Here is a 22714-nt window from a genome sequence, read left to right as displayed (position 1 = left end):
TGTGTGTGTGTGTGTGTGTATTCTCTATTGTTTTATATGAAGTGGGTCCCTGTCCATCAAGAGGACCTAGGTCAAAAGGTCAGACCAGACAGTTGGCCTAGTCTGCCCAGCAACGCCTACCCAACCAATCAAAGACCAAGGTTGGCTATGAAGTGCCGTGTGCACAAATGAGGTGCCGTGTGCATAACCCCTGTTCGGCGGGAGATCCCCGGGCTGTGATTGGACAAGGAAAGCCCATGCGAGGCTATATAAGACCTGGGAAGCCAACAGTTGAGGCTGCCCGTTCCAGTGGCAGTGTGGAGGGGAATCTGTGGTTGTAGGACTGGGTAGGATCAACGGACAAGGACGAGAAGCAGAAGTCACCAACTAGGACGAGAAGCAGACGAGAACTAGGACAAGAAGCAGACGAAGGACCAGATCGGATACATCAACGCCTGGAGGCGAAGAAAAACCAGTGAGAAAGAAACTGTGGGGCATAGCCAAGGGTTGTGTTTATTGAGGTTTTGGGTCCTGGGGTTTAACCCCTTATGTATTCTGACTCCTGTGTTTTTATTCTGTTGACACCCAATAAATTGACACCTTTGTTTTCAAAGAGGAACCTCTGCCCGATCATTTGTTCTTCGCGTAGACCCACGGTTAAATAGTGTTGGGGTCAAGAATCCTCACAGCTGTTTGCAGGAAGGAAGGGTAGTTTAGCATACCAGATCTCTAGACCCCCTTTCTTTCGGAACACTCTGGCTCTCAGGCAGGGCAGAATGGCAAACAGTGTCTTGCCTGGTGTCCAGGCTCAGGCAGATGGCACACAAATGCAGACTTCCTGACCTAAAGTGGGTAGGCAGCCACCCCAGGGCTGGGGCAGCCAGGGGACCCGTGCCCACCCTACTCCACCGGATTCCAGCCCAGAGCCCTAACAGGGGTGGATGGTTCCACTCATAGGTGCGGACATTTTGTTTTGCCAGTGGATGCCCTACTCTGGCTCCACCACCTCACAGGGTTGCACAGGGCAGGAGGCAGCAGGCTGTGCTGGGACACGAGTCCCACCCAAGGAGTTCCAATCCTGCCCCTACTGCCAGGACTGTGGGGGTAGCATGGTCCATGGGTGGCAGGGCAGGGGGAGGAAGGGTCCATGGGCAGCAGGAAGTGGCAGGCTGTGCTGGGAGACGAGACCCCTAGTAGTCCTGATTCTACCCTTTCCACTGGTGCTGCGGGGGCAGGGGAGGCACATGGGTGGCAGGGTCAGGAGGCAGCAGGCTGGGGCTCAGGCCAACCAATTTTCCATCCAGGGGCCCCAAACCACCCCACCTCCTCCCCAGTCCTAGCCTTAGCCTAGCCGGGCTCCCTCCAGGCCTTACCTGCTGCCTGGCAGGCTGGGGTTGGAGGGAGCCTGGCTGGGAGCTGCAGCCATTCATACGACATCACCGAGGGAGGCACAAATTAATGCAGCTAGGAGGAGGGAAGGCACTGCAGGCAGGGTGGTCCCAGCTCCCAGGTGAGCATGAGGGCCTGGTGGCACTGTGTGCTAACGCCCAGCACGGCAACCAGCCTAAACCTAACCCCTTAAGTTGCTTTTATTTATGTATTTATTTATTTATTTTTTGGATACAGTGGGGAGAGGGGAACATGGCTTGAGAGTTGGGCCCCCGCCCCGCTCCCTGGCTGGGTGCCACCCTGAGGCTGCCAAAGCAAGGAGGCGCTGCCCAGTGAAACAACAATTCACAGCTGATTGATTTTACCTGATTAAATCAAACAGTTAATTGGTGGCCAGGCAGGTGTGGTAAGACAAACTGCAGCCATATTCCTTTGGTGAAATAGCTGGTCACTCAGCTAATCACTCTGACTGTCCCAGTGGGTGCTAAGCACCACCTATTTTTTTCTGTCAGTGCTGGGGCCCCTGGGCACGCGCAGAGTTGGCGCCTATGATCAGCGGGGATCCTGCCAAAACATGCTGGCAACACAGCAGGACTAATGCCTGGTATCCCTGGGCTACTTCCTACTACACCTTTGCAGAGTAGCTATGTCTTGTGGGATTCCTCCGTCTTCCCAGGGTACATGGCCAGCTGCAGTCCCAGGAACTCCTCCGTGTCCTCTTCGATCAGCAGACCCAGCAACTCGTCTGAGTCCTCGGTGCTGCAGAGCTCAGTATCGGGCGCAGGACTCAATGGCAGGCAAGAGGAGTCTGTCTCCTTCTCCGGCTCCCACCTAATGGAGCTGCAGGGCCCACCTTTTAAACTTCCTGTCCCACCCTTCTGCTTCAGGCAGGATGGGTGTGGCTTGCCTGGCTCCGCCCATGGGGGGGTGGATAGTGGTTCCTCCCAGTCTTGGAGGGAGACCATGCCCCCTCACTACAGGGTGTTTCTAGAATAACATCTGCTTTTGACCAATACTGAGAAACCAACCTCATGTGTATTGGCTGTGTAAAAAAGGCATTTAGCTCTTCCACGGTTGAGGTGACTTGATTCGTAGTAGAATGAATGAAGAAACAAGAAACAAGAAAACAGCTCAGCAAGGAGGGAAGGAGAAAACTCAGAGCCCAATTCACACTTACACTAAGGTCCCTTTTACACTGCTCTGGCAGCATATAAGGGGCCATAGTGTAAATGAGAATCAGCCACAGACAGTACATGTATCATTGGTGATACATTATGGTCTTCTCTGGACAGTCAAATAGTGAACTGCAGAATTTTTGGCATTAGCAAGCATAACATCTCTTTTCAAAGCATGGATTCTTGTCTCTCTGACAATGGTGCTATCATGAAAATGTAATTGCCTCACTGTAGGTGAATACATTTTGAGCTTTCAGAGTATAAAGCACGGCAACAGTTTTGGGAAAGGCCACAGAGCTACCACTTCTCATCTATATCCTGTCTCTCTAGAAAACCTCCAGAAATTATATACAGTTCAAATCGTTCTCTTTCTGCAATAACCAGAAACCTTGGAATGTATTGTGAGGCAATGCAGATTACATGACTTAGTTGCAAATTACTACAAGTAAATAGAAAAATGTCCATGTTCCTGTACTGTCTGGGCCAAATTTATTAAAATGCTGCCTGGACCAAAACACCTATGGGAGCCTCTGAGCCTAACTGATTGAAGATATAAATGGAGACAACCTCAATAGTAGAATTTCTAGAAGGCCATTTCCTGTTGCTCCATCTGGTGCCTGGTGAAGACAATCAATTATCGCTGAATTCTCAACTGCAAGTTCCCCTTTGAGTCACTGTGCACAGATAGGCACATGTTGTTCAAGAAGTCCTTGCCTTCCATATCCTCAGGAAACAGCAGCTGGTCTTCCTGTGGGACATTTTCCCCTTAGCAGCAGCTATACCCTGATGTCTTCCCAGAAGCTCCTCTTTGTTCTACTGGTCTACCAGCTCTTCTTCCTCCAACAAGCCCTCTTCCTGGAATTTGTGGCCCAGTATAGACTGATAGAAACTTTCACTCACAGGCGTCTCGTGGCCCTCAATACCCTGGGGCCTCCAGATAGCTCTCTGGCCCTTCCCAAATCTCTCTACTTTAAATTATGCCTTCACCATTCCCAGTGCGCCGATGGTTAAATTCGCTTCAGTGGGAATTTCCTCCAGCTCATGTCAACTCTGATTTTGGGGGTACTAGCTCCAGAACGTGTTGAAATAGGAGGCAAGGGAGACAAGAGGGGAAAAGTTACAAAAGGAATTGGTTACATTCTTGTTGCATGCCAAGTGACTGCCAGATAGGTGAAAGTTACATTGCCACTGGCATCCATTTTTTGGATCAATTTATATTTGATGTACATCTTACTCCACTGTTCATATAATTGTTGAGGTTCACCCTATGCCTTTTGTGTAAATAATAATAATTGGAAGGGAAATAAGAAGGATGGACAAGTATAATAACAAAATAACTAATACTACAATTTATGACTTGTGACTAAAACACTGATTGAATCTCTTGTTGAAATGGTTACTACTGCAGCCCATCTGTGTACAGAACACTTGTTGAAATCAATGAGAGGTGCACATGGCTAGAGTATCAGACACAGAATATATTATGTTCAACAATGTTCAGAAACGCACCAATGGCTGCAATATCAATGAAACCGAAAAATTATCAAGAAGCTTAAATCCTGAAGTTTTAAGTAAATTAAAGAATTTGAGTCCCCATGAAAGTAAAAATTCTTAATTGTTTAATACCATAATCTTCTCTGTTATAAGTAAGTGTTCCAATCACACAAAATAATCCATAACCTTCCACAATGCATAATCCAGTGAAATGTCTCTGGTTGTGATTCCAAAGCCAGCTAAGCTGTTTGTAACAGGTAGGGGCATCAGTGGGACCTTAAATTGCTCAGCTGCTTCGAATGCTGTCTGAATAGGAATTTATGAATGAGAGCAACGTGGCCTAGTGTCTGGAGAAGACTGCCTGCATTCTCAGTGTACTCACACAGTAATCTGTTCACATGAGTGTGCCTATCAAGAGTGCCTAAAATTCACAAGAAGGATTACACTGGCCATCTGCCAGGAGCTGGAGCGCCATGCCCAATTTGCATACATTTTTAATATACATTTATGTATTGAAATTTCAGATAATCTTAACAGCAGCAGCTGAGCAGGAAGAACAAGAGAGCCAATTAAGGGAAGATTAGTATTATCATTTGTATTATAGTAGTGCCACTTTTTTTTAAAAAAGGGTCTATAAAAGAAGGCAAAGTTGAGTGGGCAGTTACAGCTGTGCTGTCCTGCTGTTTTTCAGAGAAAATCAAAGGTATTCTGGATGCTAAGAAATTGCAGAGTCAGAGAAAAGTAGTCCAGGACTGGCTGTCATAGCTCCCCATACTAATCAGTCGTTCCTCCTTATATGATGTGCCCTCACCATCTATTTAGCTGAGGCTTATGGGCATCCTGTAACCAGATAGTCTGAAAGATATCCAGTTCAATTACTAATACTTACACAATATATGGATAATATTACTATGAAAAGCTTCCAGTTTCAACAATGAATTTGTAAAATATCATGGAAATTACATCATCTCCTCTGCAAACTTTTCGCTCTCTCAGTCCTTTTCTTGTGCTCTCCATCCCCCTTCATAGGGAAAAATTAAAATGCTGATAAGGAGGCAACATGTAATTCATGCAACTAAAAGAATTCAAAGCAGGAATACCCAAAATGCAGCACCACCATAACCCATAGTCTGCAGGTCTCAATGATCAATAATATAACCTATACTCCACAAAGCAACATTGAAGCTGCCCTTGAGGTCAACTTGTGCTGCCAGCAGCCTATGGGGAAGGCACCCAATATGTTTGAAAGCACATAAGTGTGTGGATGGTTCAGTGTCCACCAAGGACAACATTCAGTTTTCACTTAGGGCATCAATACACCTGTAGGTCACTGACTGTTTGTGCGCTGCTGGATGACTTTCAAGTAGCAGATATTGAAAAGTGATCTCATATAAAACCTACAAAATACAAGCCAGAACTGTGCTTCATAAACTTCCTGTAACTTGGAGTTTGTTTCTGTCACCTGCAAAACTGACTGCACCAGCCAGTTAAGAGTTAGAAGCTCACTAACATTTTTCACCATTCTAGCTTTTGAACTGGCCATGGAAACAGTTAAACAGAACAGGGCATATTTAGGGAAGTAGTTCACTACATTTTCAGGAGAACTAAAGAGTTGGTGCCCCTGTGCTCATTATTTTTAAATTACATTCTTTTACTTTAATTGTTCTGTGTCTGGGTGTTTGAGAATGTTGTGCCTTGTGATTTCAAGGGAAAACTTTTCTGAAACTTTGTCATCCAGAGAAATGGGTGAATGCAATGAATTTTTAACAAGTGAATTAGTTAGTTCATTTATTGTCTGGGCTGTTTGTATCAGAGCTATATGTGGACAAACATTTGTGTAGGGAATTGCAATATTAATTTTGTTTAAACAATGCAAAATTGTAGCTGTCAGAGTACATGTATCAGTGTATGCAGTATTATTGTAGCCATGTTGGTCCCAGGATATCTATCTGAGAGGCAAACTGGACGAGGTAATATCTTTTATTAACTTCTCTTAGTGAGGAAAACTAGCTTTTGATCTTACTCAGAGGTGTATAAGCTTGAAAGCTTGTCTCTCTCACCAAAAAAGGTTGATCCGATAAAAGATATTACATCACCCGCCATGGCTACTAGTATCAGTGAAAATGGTCAGTTTGGAAAAGTAAGTGCTTTTCTCCCCAGCAATTCTAATTTTAGCAGAGTATGTTTGAACTTTGTTCTGACTCAGTTTCCCCATAAAATCCACCCTCATGTAGCCCTCTACTTTCTTTCCACATTACCAATCCAAACTTTCTTAATGACCTAGACAAATTGGAGGATTGGGCCAAAAGAAATCTGATGAGGTTCAACAAGGACAAGTGCAGAGTCCTGCACCTAGGACAGAAGAATCCCATGCACAGCTACAGACTGGGGACCGACGAGCTAGGCAGCAGTTCTGCAGAAAAGGACCTGGGGGTTACAGTGGACAAGAAGTTGGATGAGAGTCAACAGTATGCCCTTATTGCTAAGAAGGCTAACAGCATATTGGCTGCATTAGAAAGAGCATTACCAGCACACTGAGGGAAGTAATTATTCCCCTCTATTTAGCACTGGTGAGGCCACATTTGGAATATTGTGTCCAGTTTTGGGCCCCCCATTACAGGAAAGAGGTGGACAAAATGAAGAGAGCCCAGCGGAGGGCAATGAAAATTATTAGGGGGCTGGAGCACATGACTTATGAGGAGGGTCTGAGGGAACTAGTCTTGTTTAGTCTGCAGAACAGAAGAGTGAGGGGGATTTGATAGCAGCCTTCAACTACCTGCAGGGCGGTTCCAGGGAGGATGGAGATAGGCTGTTCTCAGTGGTGTCAAATGACAGAACTAGGAGCAATGGTCTCAAGTTTCAGTGAGGGAGGTCTACGTTTGATATTAGGAAAAACGTTTTTCTAGGAGGGTGGTGAAGCACTGGAATGGGTTATCTAGGGAGGTGGTAGAATCTCCATGCTTAGAGGTTTTTAAGGCTCAGCTTGACAAAGCCTGGCTGGGGTGATTTATTTGGGGTTAGTCCTGCTTTGAGGAAGGGGTTGGACTAAATGATCTCCTGGGGTCCCTTCCAATCCTGATCTTCTCTGATTCTCTGATTCTATTACTTTCTGTAATCGTTTGGCTGGTTTTTGATGAAGTACCCGAGTGTGCCTTGCAAATACACTGCTGAATGTTTCAAAGGCATAAGAGGAGGCTGCAAGATAACTGAATTATACTTTTAAAGTTTGTCATAGTAGGCTAAAAGGAAGGCTTACACACTGTATCATGGGCCTGAACTTTACTATGAGTTACAGAGTGTATGAGCAGCAGTTATATGGGAATCCCACTCCAGAAAAGGACATAAATAGTTCTGATTGTTTTCTTAGAGATAAGTATATTACACTGGGCTTCCCATTTTATGGTTTATTTTAGTCGCCTGCTCATTCCTGATAACAGCATACTCTCCACCACAGATGGGTTCTACCACTGTTCATTTCTTATCTGACAACATGTTTGACTCCTTTGTGATGGACCTGCAGGCAGGTGAAAGTAGGAAGCAGCCAAAGGAAGCAATAGCAAGTCTGAGGGAGCAGACCTTATATACTTAGCACAGACTCCCTGGGCTGGAACCCTGAGGGGAAGGAGGGCCTGAGTTCCCCAACCAGCCTCCAAAGAGAGGGATCTAAAGCTCTCCAAATACAAGAGAGTAAGGACTACTGAGACCAGGGTGGGGCAAAAGATCTGGCATAAGGTCACTTGACTGGTTGTTTTTACTTTTTATTATCCTGGAAGGGGTGGGGACTTTAAACAACCTGACCAGAGGGTTGAATTGTGAGAATGGGCCAACCATCTCAGGCTGAATGGCCATCCACAGGGGCCACCAGATTTGAAGGGGCTGTTACTGTAGCCATGTACATGGCTGGGTGCAGTGTAAGTGACCCTTGTGCACATGGGCAATACATAAATCGTCTTTATCAGAAATCACATTTTGAAGCTAAGGGTTGGATTTGACCACGGTAGGGTTGTGGCTTTAATGGTGAATATTAGAGCCCTTCCATTCAGAGGGATAGTGTTGCATCTCAGTTTTGTAGGGCAGTATGAGTATTAAAAATATGCAAAATAAGTTGGCAGTGTGGGCTAACAGTCACACCTGTGTGACAGTTTTCTCCTGAACTTTAATCCAGAGCCTTAGGATGACAAAAGAAACAAAGGCCAATATATTCAAACCTAGATCCTTCAAGGCAGGCTGCTAAATCTGTATTTTGTCAGCTAACTATAAACTTTCAGAAGTCTTAAGCACCCACAAATCACATTCAGGTCCCTGGGAGCAAAACAAAATGAAATTCAACAAAGACAAGTGTAAGGTGCTACATTTAGGGGGAAAAACCCCAAATGCATGAAACAGAATGGGGGGAAAACTGGCTTGGCAACAGCACTGCAGAGAAGGATCACAACTTTAACATGAGTCAGCAATGCAATGCTGTTGCAAAAAAAGGAAATGCAATTTAGGTTGCATCAACAGAGGTATAGCATGCAAGTCATGGGAGGTGATAGTACTGCTCTACTCAGCACTGGTTAGGCCTCAGCAGGAGTACAGTGTCCAGTTTTGGTCAATAATGTATAGAAAGGATGTAGAGAAACTGTAAAGGATCCAGAGGTGAGTGACAAAGATGATCAAAGGGATGGAATGCAAGAAAAATGAGTAAAGTCTGAAGGAACTGGGTATGTTTAGTTTGGAAAAGAGGAGATTAAGGGGGGATATGATAGTGGTCTTCAGATACTTGAAAAGCTACCATTAAAAAGGTGGAGAAAAGTTGTTCTCTTTTGCCACAGAGGGCAGGACAAGAGGCAATGGTTTCTAACTACAGCATAGCAGATTTAGACTAAATCTCAGGAAAAGCTTCCTAACTGTAAGAACAGTAGGACAATAGAACAGACTACCTCAGGAGGTTGTGGAACCTTTTAGAGGTTTTCAAAAGGAGGCTGTCTTGGATAGCCATCTGTCTTGGATGGTTTACGCACAACAAATCCTGTATCTTGGCAGGGGGTTAGACTAGATGTCCTTTGTGGTCCCTTCTAACCCCGTGATCCTATGTGCTGAGCCCCTTTGAAAACCAGACTGTTTCTGTTTTGGTGCTTGAATATGGATCTAAGAGCCTTACTTTAAGCACCTAGGATTGAAAGGTGTCCAAATCTTTTTACATAAACATTAAATTAAACAGAAAAGTCACACAGAAACCTAGTGAATGGGTGTGGCTTCCTGTCCTTTCACAGCTTGCTCCCTGTTTTGCAAGGAAGAGGTTGTAATAGTTTTCTATGTTCCCACTGAACATCTCTTTGGCTCGTCAGTCTCCAGCCCTGCTTTGCTGCCCTGATCTGAACACCTGTGTGAGATCCCTGCTTGCTGGTACTCAGGTAGGGCATCTGCAGCCTGTCAAAGGAACTGTAAATAAATCAAGGTCACCCCCTGTGATCACTGTAGTGGCTTTTTCTCTTGCTTTATTTGTCTGTATTTTCATGGAAGGTATACTACAATCTCAATCTAAATGATCTCAATCTAAACAGACTCACCCCAGATGCTGATTTTCTTTCTCTTCAGCCAATATTAACTTTTACCATATTTCTATCCCCTCATGCTTTATTTCACCTATTATTTCTTATAAATTTATGTACCCTGGTAATTTAACCTCTGAGTCTATCTCTTGATTTATTTCCAGTTATATTGTGCTTCTTGCTCAACACACAATTCTAATTCAGCAACCTGATTCATATATATTCTTAGCTTTTAGATGAAACTCATTCAGATGTTGATGTTTTTTGCTTTTTCCTTTTAGTTTCCCCCATCTCTCTCACTCTCTCCTTCCCCATTATTCTTCCTGTCACTTTCCCTATATATTTTTTTAAGAAGAGAGTAAAAAAAGCCCTTTTAGAAGTTGCATCAATTAACAGTGATCACCAGAAAAATTTCAATATTTTAATACAACTGTGTTATAAGTGTGGGTACATTTAACTTTTTAATGGTCACCACATATATGAGGCAACACATTTTTTTTAGTTTTTATTTTAGATTAATAGGGACAATGGAAAAAAAAAAAAAGGTTCCATAAAAAAGTTACATGGGATGTCTTCCCTTACAATCTATGCTGAACCCGACCATAAAATGGCAGCTGTCTGGAGCTAAAAGCAGACTTCCAGCAATGTATAAGGTGTGGTAGGCAAAAATGAATTCACAGCAGTTACATGGCTATGGACTGTTTGTCACTCCACCACAGACAAAATAAAATAAAAAAGCCACACATAGAACACTTTATAATTGTTTTCCTTTGGGAAATCCAGTGCCTCTGTGTACCAGTCAAGCAGGGAAATGTGCCTGGACATCTCACCTCACAGCCAACACACCAGTCAGTAGCATCAGAATTCAAACAAAATAACTAAGGTGTGGAAGAGGGAGAGACTACTTGACATTTTCAATAATGCTCAGGGACTGCATCAGCAGATAACCACACATGGAGTCTGGTAGGACAAGTAAAATCTCACTGAGGAAGAGACAGTTACCCAGCTCAAAGGAATCATCCAACCCACTGTTATAGAGTTTGTTCATCATGCACCAGCACCTGTTGCTTCTTTCCTACTCAGGTGTTGGGTTCCAATGCTGATAGCAGAGGACGAGGGAGGATTCCACTGCTGATGGCAGAGGATGCGGGACGGATAAAGCACAACAACCAATATGATTGCAAGCAGAATCGTTTATTCCATCTTGTTCTCCAGCTTATATACCTTTTTATCATCTTTGCATACAATGGTCACACAATTGCTGATTGGCTATTATATAATTTCACACACTTAGCATGGGAACAGCTTACATATTATTGGTAGCTTCTTAGCTTACATAGCTTTCTTGTTTACGACCTTGTTATATCTAGTGGATGGCGGCCAAGTTTGTTCATTCATGCACCAGCACCACCAGGCCTGCTGTAACTTTCCACTTAAGTAGGCATCAGGTCAGTGTATGGATAATACACTCCCACACTCAGGAGCTGCTGGAGCCACCTCCTCTCCCGGTGCATGTTAGAGCAGCCTGGGGGCTACACGAACTTGTACCCCTGTTGCAGTGATTCCTATGAAACACTGGAAGGTACAGCATTACCAAGACACAGGTTCACTTTCCCACCTCTGATTAATTGCCTTCTCCCTCCAGCTCAACTCCCCCTCCTATAACCAGGAGTGACCCCTGAACCGGGGAGTTAATGAAGACACAGGACATTTTTTGTTTTGTGTGTGGTGGGGGCCTCTGCAAGAGTGGAGGAATTCAGTGGGATGAGAGGGTGCATGAACCAGCTGAGAGGTAAATTTCCCCCCAAGTGAGAAGCATGATGAAATGATACAATACTTCCTCTCTCATTCCACTCATCCTAGCTCTAAGAGAACCACCAACTCCATGCTGGAAAGCCTCTAGATACTCTGAGGTGATGTCACTCTGAACTGCCTCCCCCCAATGTGTTAAGGGGGTTCCCAGTGTGAAAAAACAGTGAGCTAAGTTGTGGGAAAAAGAACCTCCTCAAAATATCCCCAGTAAGACTAAAACACAAACAAAAATGTGTGGGCGATACGTCTGAAGCGTTGCACTGATTGGACAAAAGGATGCTGTCAATCAAAATGGATGAGAAGTCAGTGAAGTGACAAGTGTAAATCCTTACAAATCATTTTTTACCCTGACAAATGGGCTCCGGTTTCCCTGCTGCTAAGGAATGCTGGCTGCTTTGTAGTGCACAACTTGTCCAACATAGTTTGGCGGCAGCGGGTTGATTTCCAAACAGTGATCAAAACCAAAATTCTCTCCAGCACAAACCTTAACAGCTAGAAACACTGAATGGAATTTAGGCCTGACTCATTTTAGCTGGCCAAATGTTTAATGTTTAGCATTACTAGGAGATGTTTGAAGCAGCTTTATGGCTTGTAGGCAGAGTTGTTAGGATAAGGTCACCCACTTGCCCTAGATTTTGCTCACACCTCATCGGGCTTGTCTACACAGTGTGTTAGCATGCACCAGTGGGGTGTCAATTCCAGGTCACCAGCAGTGTATCCCACACTAACTGCCCCATGTGGACCCTTCTGGCGCATGCATGCTAAAAGCTCTCTAGTGCACATTAGCGTAGTATTGTTTGAAATGGGACTACGTTAACATACACTAGAGAAATTTTAGTGTGTGTCAGCAAGGTCCACGTGGGCCAGTTAGTGCATGACACACTGGAATGGACTAAAATTTACACCTTCACTTGTGTGCAGTAATATACTGGGTAGACAAGCCCTTAGACTTACTTTCTCAGTATCATAAATAACTCGTCATGATGATGTGTGGGAATGAGTGGACAGGCAATGTTGATGAGTCTTTAGTTATAGTTACATAACTTGGGCCCAAGTGTAAATTTGCCTACCAGCTCCTTATCACACGGTACCATCTCTAGTCAGGTTTTTGAGCGATATCTGTTTGCTCTTTATCAATGAAGCGTTGAAGATACATACACAATAACCTGAAATCTCTAATGTGTCTTCAAAATCATGATGCCAGTCCATTAACTCACATCAAAGTACTGCTGCTAGGTTGTTGCACCAAATAGCCTTTGAAAATATCGGGATGTCCCCAGAGGAAGCGGAAGGGGACACTAATCCCTATAAGAGACCTTAACTACACTGAAAGAAGTGTGGGGCTCTCTTGCAACAACAAGGACACCAAACATGTCATCTTCCTTGTTCTGGTCATCTGAAGGAGAGCTAAAAACTCTGATTGGCTAAGCCACACATAAAGTCTGCAATTGAGAGAGAAGAGCTTAAGCTCCCCCCTGCTGCATGTGAAACAGCTTCAAATTCATCCTGTCAGTAGAAATTCTGGTAAATATAAACTTAGTTCCAGACTAAAACCAGTCACGTGAGCTAAAGACTTTGAGAAGACAGTGTGAAAACCCTTTTGTTGAGCAATTAGAGGATCCTTGAATTGTGCCAACACCCATGTGTATGCTGTGTGGGTCACTAACTGTTCCACAAAGTAGACACTAAAACCCTAAGTCTGTCATTGAAACAGTAAGAGATCTCTGGGTTACACCAGTGTCATTCTAAAGCTGCTATAAAAGTGGGATTCTAGAAATCACTTTGTATTCGTGCAAGACTACCAAAAGGATGCAGGCATTGTGTTAAAGTGGGGGAAATAGACTAGGCAAACAGTGAAGCTTAATGGGAGGGAGAAGCCAAAAAAAGAAAGTTACCAGGAAATCATTTTAAGCGCTGTACTTCCTTAAATCCAGAGCAAGGAATACCCTCTACCTTTTGCAGTCTCTGACGGCAGGTCTACACTTAAAATGCTGCATCGGTGCAGCTGTGCTGCTGTAGCACTTAAGATGCTCCCAGACCAATGGGAGAGAGCTCCCTGAGAGCCGGTAGCTATGTCGAGGGGAGACGCTTAACATAGCGCTGTCTACATGAGGGGGGGTTAAGGTTGGTATAAATATCTCACTCAGGGATGCAGATTTTTCACACCTGAGTGAGATAGTTATACTGACATAGGTTTGTAGTGTAGACCTGGCCTTAGCTAAATGGCTTAAATCGAAGGGAACAACTACTCCCCTTATCCTTCTTGTACAACCTTAAAAGGGTTGTTTTCCTTAACTTGTTCAATAGAGTTTGATTTATTTACTAATTGTGGCAAGTCAGATCAGTTGAACCGTTGACCTATTGATTATATTGCAATCAGACTCTTGTTTTGATTATAGCATTGTATTATTGTAAATTGGGTTAGGAAAACAATAAGTTAAGGAACTAGTGACATTTTGTTTACATCCATATTTGTTTTAAAATTGTTTGCTTAATCTTATAATACATTTATAAAAAAGATACATTGAACTAATCTCTCAAAACTTCAGTGCAGACAAAGTAACCTACATAAAGGCAAAAGGTGAAATCATTAAAAATCTTTTCCTAGCCTAGCCTAAATTTTAATTCCTTAAAACAACACCTTATTATCCCTAGAACAGGTACAGCAGACATGGTGGAGAGCAGCAGATTCACACTCTGTATTACGTCTTACAGTGTCTGTCCTATAATGAGTTGTTTGTCCTGTGAAGATTTCCTGGTCCCTGTCAGAACAAAGTCCTTTTCTGGTATTGACTCAATTGATTTTCTGACTCAATCCTAGCTTCTCCCAACTCAAATGAAACTAATTAACTCTATTATTTTATGACTCCCTGTAAGCTTAGTTCAAAACTCAGCTATATAAATAGTATTGTCTGGGTCAGGTGAGTGGTTAGGAAACAAACACATCAATTTATACCTATAAAGACTAAAATTTTGAGTAAAACTGAAATCAAAAGCAGGCTTAGTGTCCTGGTGCCAGTATTTCTATTGCAAAGGTACTATTATTTAGAGATGGTACAAGGAAACAGTGTTCAAATCTGGATTACATTTAAATCTGGAGTTCATGTTTAAGGCCAACTCAGGACTTGGATTTGGGTTCAGGTGTGCTGAAAACTCACTTGCAGTTTAGAAAGTTTCAGTCCAAAATGGCAGAAATCTCATAAGATCAGGTGATCCTAAGCCATACAAAGCAATCCCAAGAGAAAAAACTCATCATTCCAGTTCTGGATACAACTCAGAACCAAACTCATAAGGAAAGGTTTGGATACGCAACTTGTTTCGTAGCCCCGGTCCCCATTACCTTGATATTTAAGGGTAAGACTTAGATAAAATATTCCTGTTGTAGACCCATGTCTATAACTATCAAAAGGATTTTTGTTTATATTCACCAGTGGTTACCATCAGATCAAACTCATCTGTAATACAATTCAATCAGTTTATTTCCTCCAACCTGGTTTCAAAGTTCAATTATACGTGTTGTTTCCTCAACTCCAAAAATGACAGGCATAAACATCTGAAATTAAACAAGAAACTAATAAAAACAGCATTGTATCAAGCCAGTGCTTATTTTATAACATAGATGAACAAACCAGAAAGATAAAGGTATGGATTTTCAAAACTGACGAGGCAAATTAGCCACACACCTCCCACTGAAAGTAGTGGCTTTGAAAATCTCAAAATAACTGTCTTGAGACAAAGTAACTGTCCCAAGAATCCTAACTTCGATTCATGTACTCTAAGTACTAGAACACACTCCCACATTACTGTATCCCAGACTGAGGTGAGTGAAAATGAATCATCTTAGTAGACCCTGTCCTTCTGTTCACCTTTCGTCTCTAAGGACATCATGGATTTCAAAAGCAAGTGGAATTCACTGACCACATAAGAAATGGCCATACTGCATGTGTAATTACAGGGAATGGAGAATACTATGGCTCTATTAGAGAGGCTTGCTTATGAGATAGAAGCCAGGACTGGATGACAGGTAGATGGATCACTCAGTAAATTGCCCTGTTCTGTTCATTCCCTCTGAAGCATCTGGCATTTTCCATTGTCACAAAACGGAACGCTGGACCATTGGTCTGATCCAGTATAGCCATTCTTATGAGACCCTTTCAGCTCTGCAGGTGCTATAGAGCTCGGACAACTTGAATAGCAAATTAGCTTTTGCAAAATGTTAAGTGGCAAAGCTGGAAATTAGTCATCTTGAAAGACTAATTTTATATGTAAAAGTTGTTGGTAATGCTTATGAAAACACATGGAACAAGCAGTTCTTTTGAACACTAAAACCAAGTCACTGAAAGTGACAAGAAGGCATTAATTAATTATATGGTGTACATGTAAAACTGTTCACAACACAAACAACTGGAAAATGAGACATTAAATAACACTAGGTGATAGCTAATAAAGCCACCTATTTTCTGAAACTCATGTTGGTTTACAGACTTATGGGCCAGAACAGGACCTGGCTGCTTTGTGCCACTCAGTTAGTGCAAAGCAGTAAGCCTGAGGCTATACTAACGGTGGCAAATTCGCCACCACCAGATCGATCTTTCTGGATCGATTGAGCGGTCAGCGAGACCCGCTCAATCGATCAGGAAGTTGACTGAGTAAGTCCACCCCCTCAAGTAGCGTAGCGCTGTTCCCGTCGGCTCAGCGCAACTACTCTGCGTAGCTTGCGTAACTCCTTTTGACTGCTGCCGATTCGCGCGGTAAGTGTGAACCAGCCCTGAGTAATTGTCCCCTTGAGGATTCCCCCAGCCTGGAGAATCTCCAGATGAGGTACAGTGAGGATAGCAGCTCCGATACCCCCTACTGGCCACTGGTGCACAGGTCACATCTGATGTAAAGAGGATGTGGCTAACGCTGCTGAAATTGCCCCTTGGTGGCTGTGGGCAGCTGACTTGAGTGGGAGCAGCTCTGAGACTGTCCCAACATGCACTGAGGCACAGATTAGCCCCAGGGTGTTGGGGAGGTGGGGTCACAAGGAGGCTTAAAGCCACCTTTGCCTCTCCTACAACCTTAAACTAATCCCTGCTCAGCCAGAATGGAGGATCTGGCCCTGTATCTATACACAGTATAAGAATCCCTTCAGCTATCACTTACATGCAAGTCATTGTTACATTGACACTATGCAACAGTTTAGTACAGGCTGCTAAATTTAACTCGCTAAACTGAAATAAAATACAGACTTCAGGTAGGCAAAATGTAACTACATGAGTTAGATTTTAATTCTACACTGCTTAGATAATACTGCGATGGCATTATAGAAAATCCTACTATAGACTGATGGCTATACTAGCATTAGAAGTCACACCTTATCTAGTAACTGTTGCTAAGTGGGAAAGTCATCCATTGCCTCATCACAGCAAGTGCCACAGACTGCAAAGAGGTTGGAGAGGAGTATCTCAGAGGCTTGTCTAGCAGGACTGGGTAGGATCCAGATGAGAAGTAGCAATGAGAGTGGAGCAGACCCAGATGGCAATGGGAGAATGCCAGGGCTGGAGCACAAAGCAACAGTCTGGGCATTTAAAATGTGTAAGAATCAGCAGAGAAGCTAGGAACAAAGCTGTGATATGGAGCTGTACAATCAAAGTTGCCAAACCAAAGGGCTAACACAGGTAGCAGTGTACGTGAACTGCTTCCCTGAACCCTACCCAGTGCTTAATTTGTAATGAAAGAGGTGCTGGGGCTCAAGCAATTTTTTTACTTTCATAACTGACTCAGCTAGCCCAGAGGTGCCAGGCTATGAACTGCCACATGTAGAGGTGCTGGGGCTCAGCCCTGGCACAAATTAAGTACAGACCCTACACATTATTTATCACTATCCAAGTAATAAGGATATTGGGGTGAACCCCTTTTCTCTAGCAAAAAGTACCACAGAACATGAAATTAAGGACAGCGTTGTTAACCAGTTAACTAGGGAATTCAACTCGTCAGCTGGGGATGGTTAAAAGGGAGACAGGAAAGAAAAGGAAGCCATTGGAAGGAAGGGCAAAAAAGCCTAGAATCTCAGAGGTGAGATCTCTTTCCCCTTCCTTCCTTGTGCCTGAGGAGTAATTAAAAGCTTGAGGAAAGCCTTATGCTGTGGGGACTCAAACCTGTATAATACATTGTAAATAAAGCACATGGTGTTGAATCTAGATGGGAGTGCATGAGGACTGTTTGAAAAGTGGAATACAGAGGGAAGAGGAAAAAACCCCACGTTAAATAGGAGTATTAAGAGAACATATTTAATTTAAGAAGCTGTTTACTATTGAAGCCTTTCATTAATTTATATTCACTGGAAATAAAGACTATAAAGTTGCAGTCAATCCATGAAATTATTACTGCAAACATTATTATTTTATGACGCAGTATATTGACAATCTTTAGCCTGCAGAAAGAATTATGTCCCCTTGTTTTACTGGAACACCATAGGTGGGCTTCAGATTATAAATTTATCACGGTGCTTAGCCATGTTTCAATGTTTAAGTGTAAAATATGTATAATTTTACCAATTTCACCGGAGTCAATGCTAGCTGGAAACTACTGAATTAAAAGGCTAGAAGTGCAGATTTCCATCCTGCTAAAAATAAAACATAATTCGACTGTCGATGAAGCATCAGTTAAAATGAGAAATGCAGTCCTTAAGTTTACAATGTTAGCAAATACAGTACAACATGGTGGACCAACCTATTGGGCCATGTGACATATCAAAATTCAACTGTAGCCCCACATTTGGCTGATCAGCAGCACTGCCTGGGAGCTCAGCTACCCTGGGGAATGGTAAACTGAGTAACGGAATAGCAACATCTAATTAACTGATCTAATGTGTCAGAGAATTTAGACATAAGGGACCTATTAAAACACTGAATCCACTTCCCTCCCAGCTCACTTTATTTACTAGTGCTTTTTTCAGCCTAGTTTTTATATTTTCCAAGAAACAGAGTTTCCCCTACTCCCCTTGGGAGACTATTCCATCATTTAAATAGGTCTCACTAGCAGGAAGTATTTCCTGATTTTCAGCCTTAATTTTCCTTTTCTTCATTTCATCCCATTACTCTCAATCCCCACCTCTCAATTATTTTTATTGAGGTCTCCACCTTTATATATTGGAAGAGTTATCAGATCTTAGCCATGCTATCCAGATTGATTATAGCTCATTTAATCTTGCCTCATATATCAAAGCCTATGTCCCCCTAATAATTTTTGCTGCTTTTCTCTCAGTGTCCGCAGATTTGTCAATAGCCTAATTATATTGATGTACCCAGAACTGAAGGCAGTGCTCTAGGCAGAACTGGTCTATTTATGATATTGAATTCAACCCCTTTTTCTTGTTCACAAACTCTACACTGTGGGTGAAGGATAAATTCACAACATCCCTTTGTCCATCCCATCATATCCATTACATTAGTGTCAGGGGTTCCTGAGAACAGTGCCTTCCTGGTATTCATATGTTCAGAACCTCTCAGTTTAGTTTCTGAATTCTCATTTCTGAATTTCATTAATGTGCTGCTAACCTCTTCTTGATCTAAGAGTCCCCAGCCCCATTTAATGCTTCAATGTAGGTAAAAGTTATCAAAAGTAGTGTTATATAGAGATAAAATAAAATTGTGAAGCAGGTGGAAGGCATATGGTAAAAAGATGGAGAGGCTAATTGTTGACATGAAGGCCATCATCCCAGTGCTATGATAGTGTAAAGGGGCCTTAAATATAAATTATAGCACCTTTGTGTAAGTGAGAATAAGTTCTGGAGATCCTAAGGACCTCACTCCAGGATTAGGAATTGCCTCTGGGAGACCTGGCTGAATGAAATAAAACAGCAGCAATATTAAGGTTCATCAGCCTGGATCTGACAAGCTGATGCTCACTCTTCAGGCTGTAGTGTTATTCTAAAAGAAGCTGTAGGTTGAGCTTATGAGAAATGCTAAATCAATTCCTTTCTTCTTCTCTTTAATACTGGAAATATTGCACCTCTGTTACATTTGTCACCTATGAGATGTATGCGTGTCATGTGGCAGAATAGTGTGCTATCTACTGAATAAGTTATGTATTTTTCCATCATAGTATAACACAACTTTTTTCACCAACTAATGTTTCAAATAATGGCTGCTTAGAATAGCTGCTTTAATCGAGTAACCTCTTTGCCACGTTCTTAGTACAAACAGATGGGTTATTGTTGACGTACAGGAGTAAAACATTTTTCCCAAGCTTTGAATTTTTTGGTGTACCATATGTTCTCATTCTACAAGACAAAGACAACACATTATTCCAAAATGCATTTGAGACTATCCTGTAGTGAACTGATAAATCTGTTGTGATTAGAACAAAGTACGCTTGAGTACAAAATAAGATATCTACTTACATGAGACTTCCATTCGCCAGTACATTCTGACAAATGCACTTTAAGGGCAGCCTGTTTTCAAAATAGAATTAGATACCACTTACAACAGAAACAACATTCAATGTTTTTTTTAGATTTGTATTGGACACGTACTCAGTCAATATAAACCTTGTAAAACCCTGGATTTCTTTTATCTGTTCCAGGTCATTTGGGAATATAAAGATTGTCAGTCATATCTTTCTAGAAGACATATGCACATGAGATCTCCAAATGATTAACAAAAATGATTCCTGTATGGATGAAAACACATACTCCATTTCAATGTGAAAATATCCCAAAACTGGGTTCTTGGAAGATAGGGTACATCTACACTGTAGCTGGGAGCGTGCGTCCCAGATTGGGTAGACAGACCAACTCTGCAGGTCTTAGGTGGGTTTGCACTCAGATGGCTACACTGCTATTGTTAGTACACTGGCTCGAGGAGAGCTAGCATGTGCCCATCTATCTACCTAAGTTGGGAAGCAGGCTCCTATATACACTGTTTACATAACCACAGACAAAAAAGTCACTGCTCAACTGGGATTTAACCTGGCTCAATGGACACAGCTAGGTCTTCTCTAGCCTATAATTTTAATTATGTTATAACTGTGTCATGAGATAGCCTCAGTGTAATGAGGTCTCCTGACGTGTTATATTTACAGAGTGGTTTGAACATTATTTCCTCTGATACAGCATTGAGGCATTCCCATGGGAAACTGAAAAGAAACTGAAAAGAAAAGAATTGAGATGCCCTCCTGGCTCAGATGGAACACCTACAGAATAAAAGAAAGCACATGAATATTTCTCCCATGTGACAGAAAAATTGATGGCAACTTCTACAGTGGTGACTCCTAAAATGTGCTCAATTTAAGACAAATACATAACTTAGAGTGTCTGCAGTATTCCCTTGTTTTACCCTACATTTACTATAGGAAATACTGGTAATATTTCAGCTAATAATGTTTTTAAGGCCTATTGTGGTAAGAAGAATTAATGGAGCCCAATCCATGGCTGCTCCATCACTGTTTGGCTCCATCAATTTATTCAATTCCCAACCCCCACAAGGAATTCTTGTGACATAGGGGAGTCTCTGGAAGGTGTAGAGTTGGTATAGCCAGCTCCATACCACCCACAAGAGATCCCCTAGTGAAGAGGGTACACCAGGGCAACCCTAGTAGACAGGGAGCATGTGCTTACATTCCTGTTGTTCCTGACTGCTAGCACAGAGGGGACATTGGCAGGAGGGTACAGATCAGAGGCTTCTCCGACCTATATATAGCAGAGGCACAAAGGTGGTGAAAAACCACTTTTGCTCCCCCCACCCCCGGGCCAATTTCATGTGAAGCAATGTGGCCCATAGCATTTAAAAGAACTCCTCTGAGCACCTTAAAAAGAGCGGTTCTTGAAATCTGTTGGGATAGATATTATGTTGGGTGAAAAGAGGGCTCTGTTCACATATCAAGAAAAGTAGCTTTCTGACATGGTGAGATCCTTCATCATGGAAACCTTTAAGGAAATTCTTCACAGATCTTGTCAAGGTGAAGTGGGATTTTTAAGGAGAACTCTAAGTGATGTGTCCCTAAACATTGCTGAAGAAAGTGCTGGAAGAGTTTTCCAGCTAGGATGGTAACAGTGGTCTCTGTACAGAGTTGGTATCTACTTATTTCCTGTGTTCATTTTTCCTTTGGAACTTACATATGAAACAAAAGCCAAAGTCTTTCCCTTCAACTAGCTTTCGTTTGAGCTGAACCACCTCCACATCTCCCTAGAAATCAATGCATAACACTACATTTTTTCCAAAAATATTTGTGGAACAGCATCTTTATAGGACTCTAGCATTCCCATACTTTAAAAAATGGCCAGTGAAAATAAGAGTCACAATACACTTTATAGTATATGTACTCCTAATTTATTTAAAACACCTCCTTATATCCTGTAAAATTTTCTATAAGCATAACAATTGTTAGAGAGATGTCACTCTGTACTAACACCTATATTTTTAAAAGAATTTAACAAGGTTTATTCTTTGCTGATTGCAGAAAGTACGATGATGTGTACACATAATGGTCTGACATTACTGTGCAGTATTTTTTGGATGTAAACTGAATTTATAATAACCAAGTGGAGTTCTATAGGTTACTCTGGTGAGGTGGGCATACTCCACACTCGATCAAATGCTGAAAAGGTTCAGTTTGCCAATTAGGGGGAAATGATTTTCATCAGGAATCACAAAGGCATATATATATATATAAGCAGACAAAAGATGATAACAGTGGTTTTGGAAGGAAGAATGACATTTTCTGCTTTTTTTCCCCCCTTCCTTCTCTTTTCCTTTCCTTTCTTTTATGGAGATATCAAAGTCAGAATACTTCCAGAGAAAGTATGGCTTAGGGACTCAATGCACCTGTGAGATGGATTGTTTTACCCTCATCAAAGGATAGAAATTTTCCTTAGAGATTCTAGGGTAAGAGTATTTGTTTTCTTTTTCTTTTGATTTTCCTATAGTGAAATGAGCTGTCTAGGTTTGGTGGTGGATTTTACTTGCCGAAATGGGTTCAGGAATGCCTTAATTTTTATTCTTGTTACCTCTCCAGAGTACAGATTGTCTCCTAGCACACACGTATGTAAAGAGAAGTGTTTATTTTCCTCTGATAGAAAAAAATAAGACACTGTCAGTACAAGCAAGAGAGTTAAGATTCAGAGACTGAACTGACAAAGTTGGATTTGGAAAAAAGTGGAATTTTATTAATAACTGTATTGCAGTATGTAAGCAGCTAAGTGCAAGATACAAGACCCACTGTCACAGAAACCACACCTGGCCAGAGACACAACTTCAGTCAAATGCCCACATCCAGCCCATACATAGCTCAGCTCATATCTGAAAGCTGCTGAGATGTGGTAGATGAGCAAGGACTGCAAATGCATGT

Source organism: Emydura macquarii, unplaced genomic scaffold (genome assembly GCF_026122565.2).
Source record: "Emydura macquarii macquarii isolate MOO-44397 ecotype Brisbane River unplaced genomic scaffold, CSIRO-AGI_Emac_v2 contig_1119, whole genome shotgun sequence".
Taxonomy (NCBI): Eukaryota; Metazoa; Chordata; order Testudines; family Chelidae; genus Emydura; species Emydura macquarii.
This window is presented reverse-complemented; position numbering follows the sequence as displayed.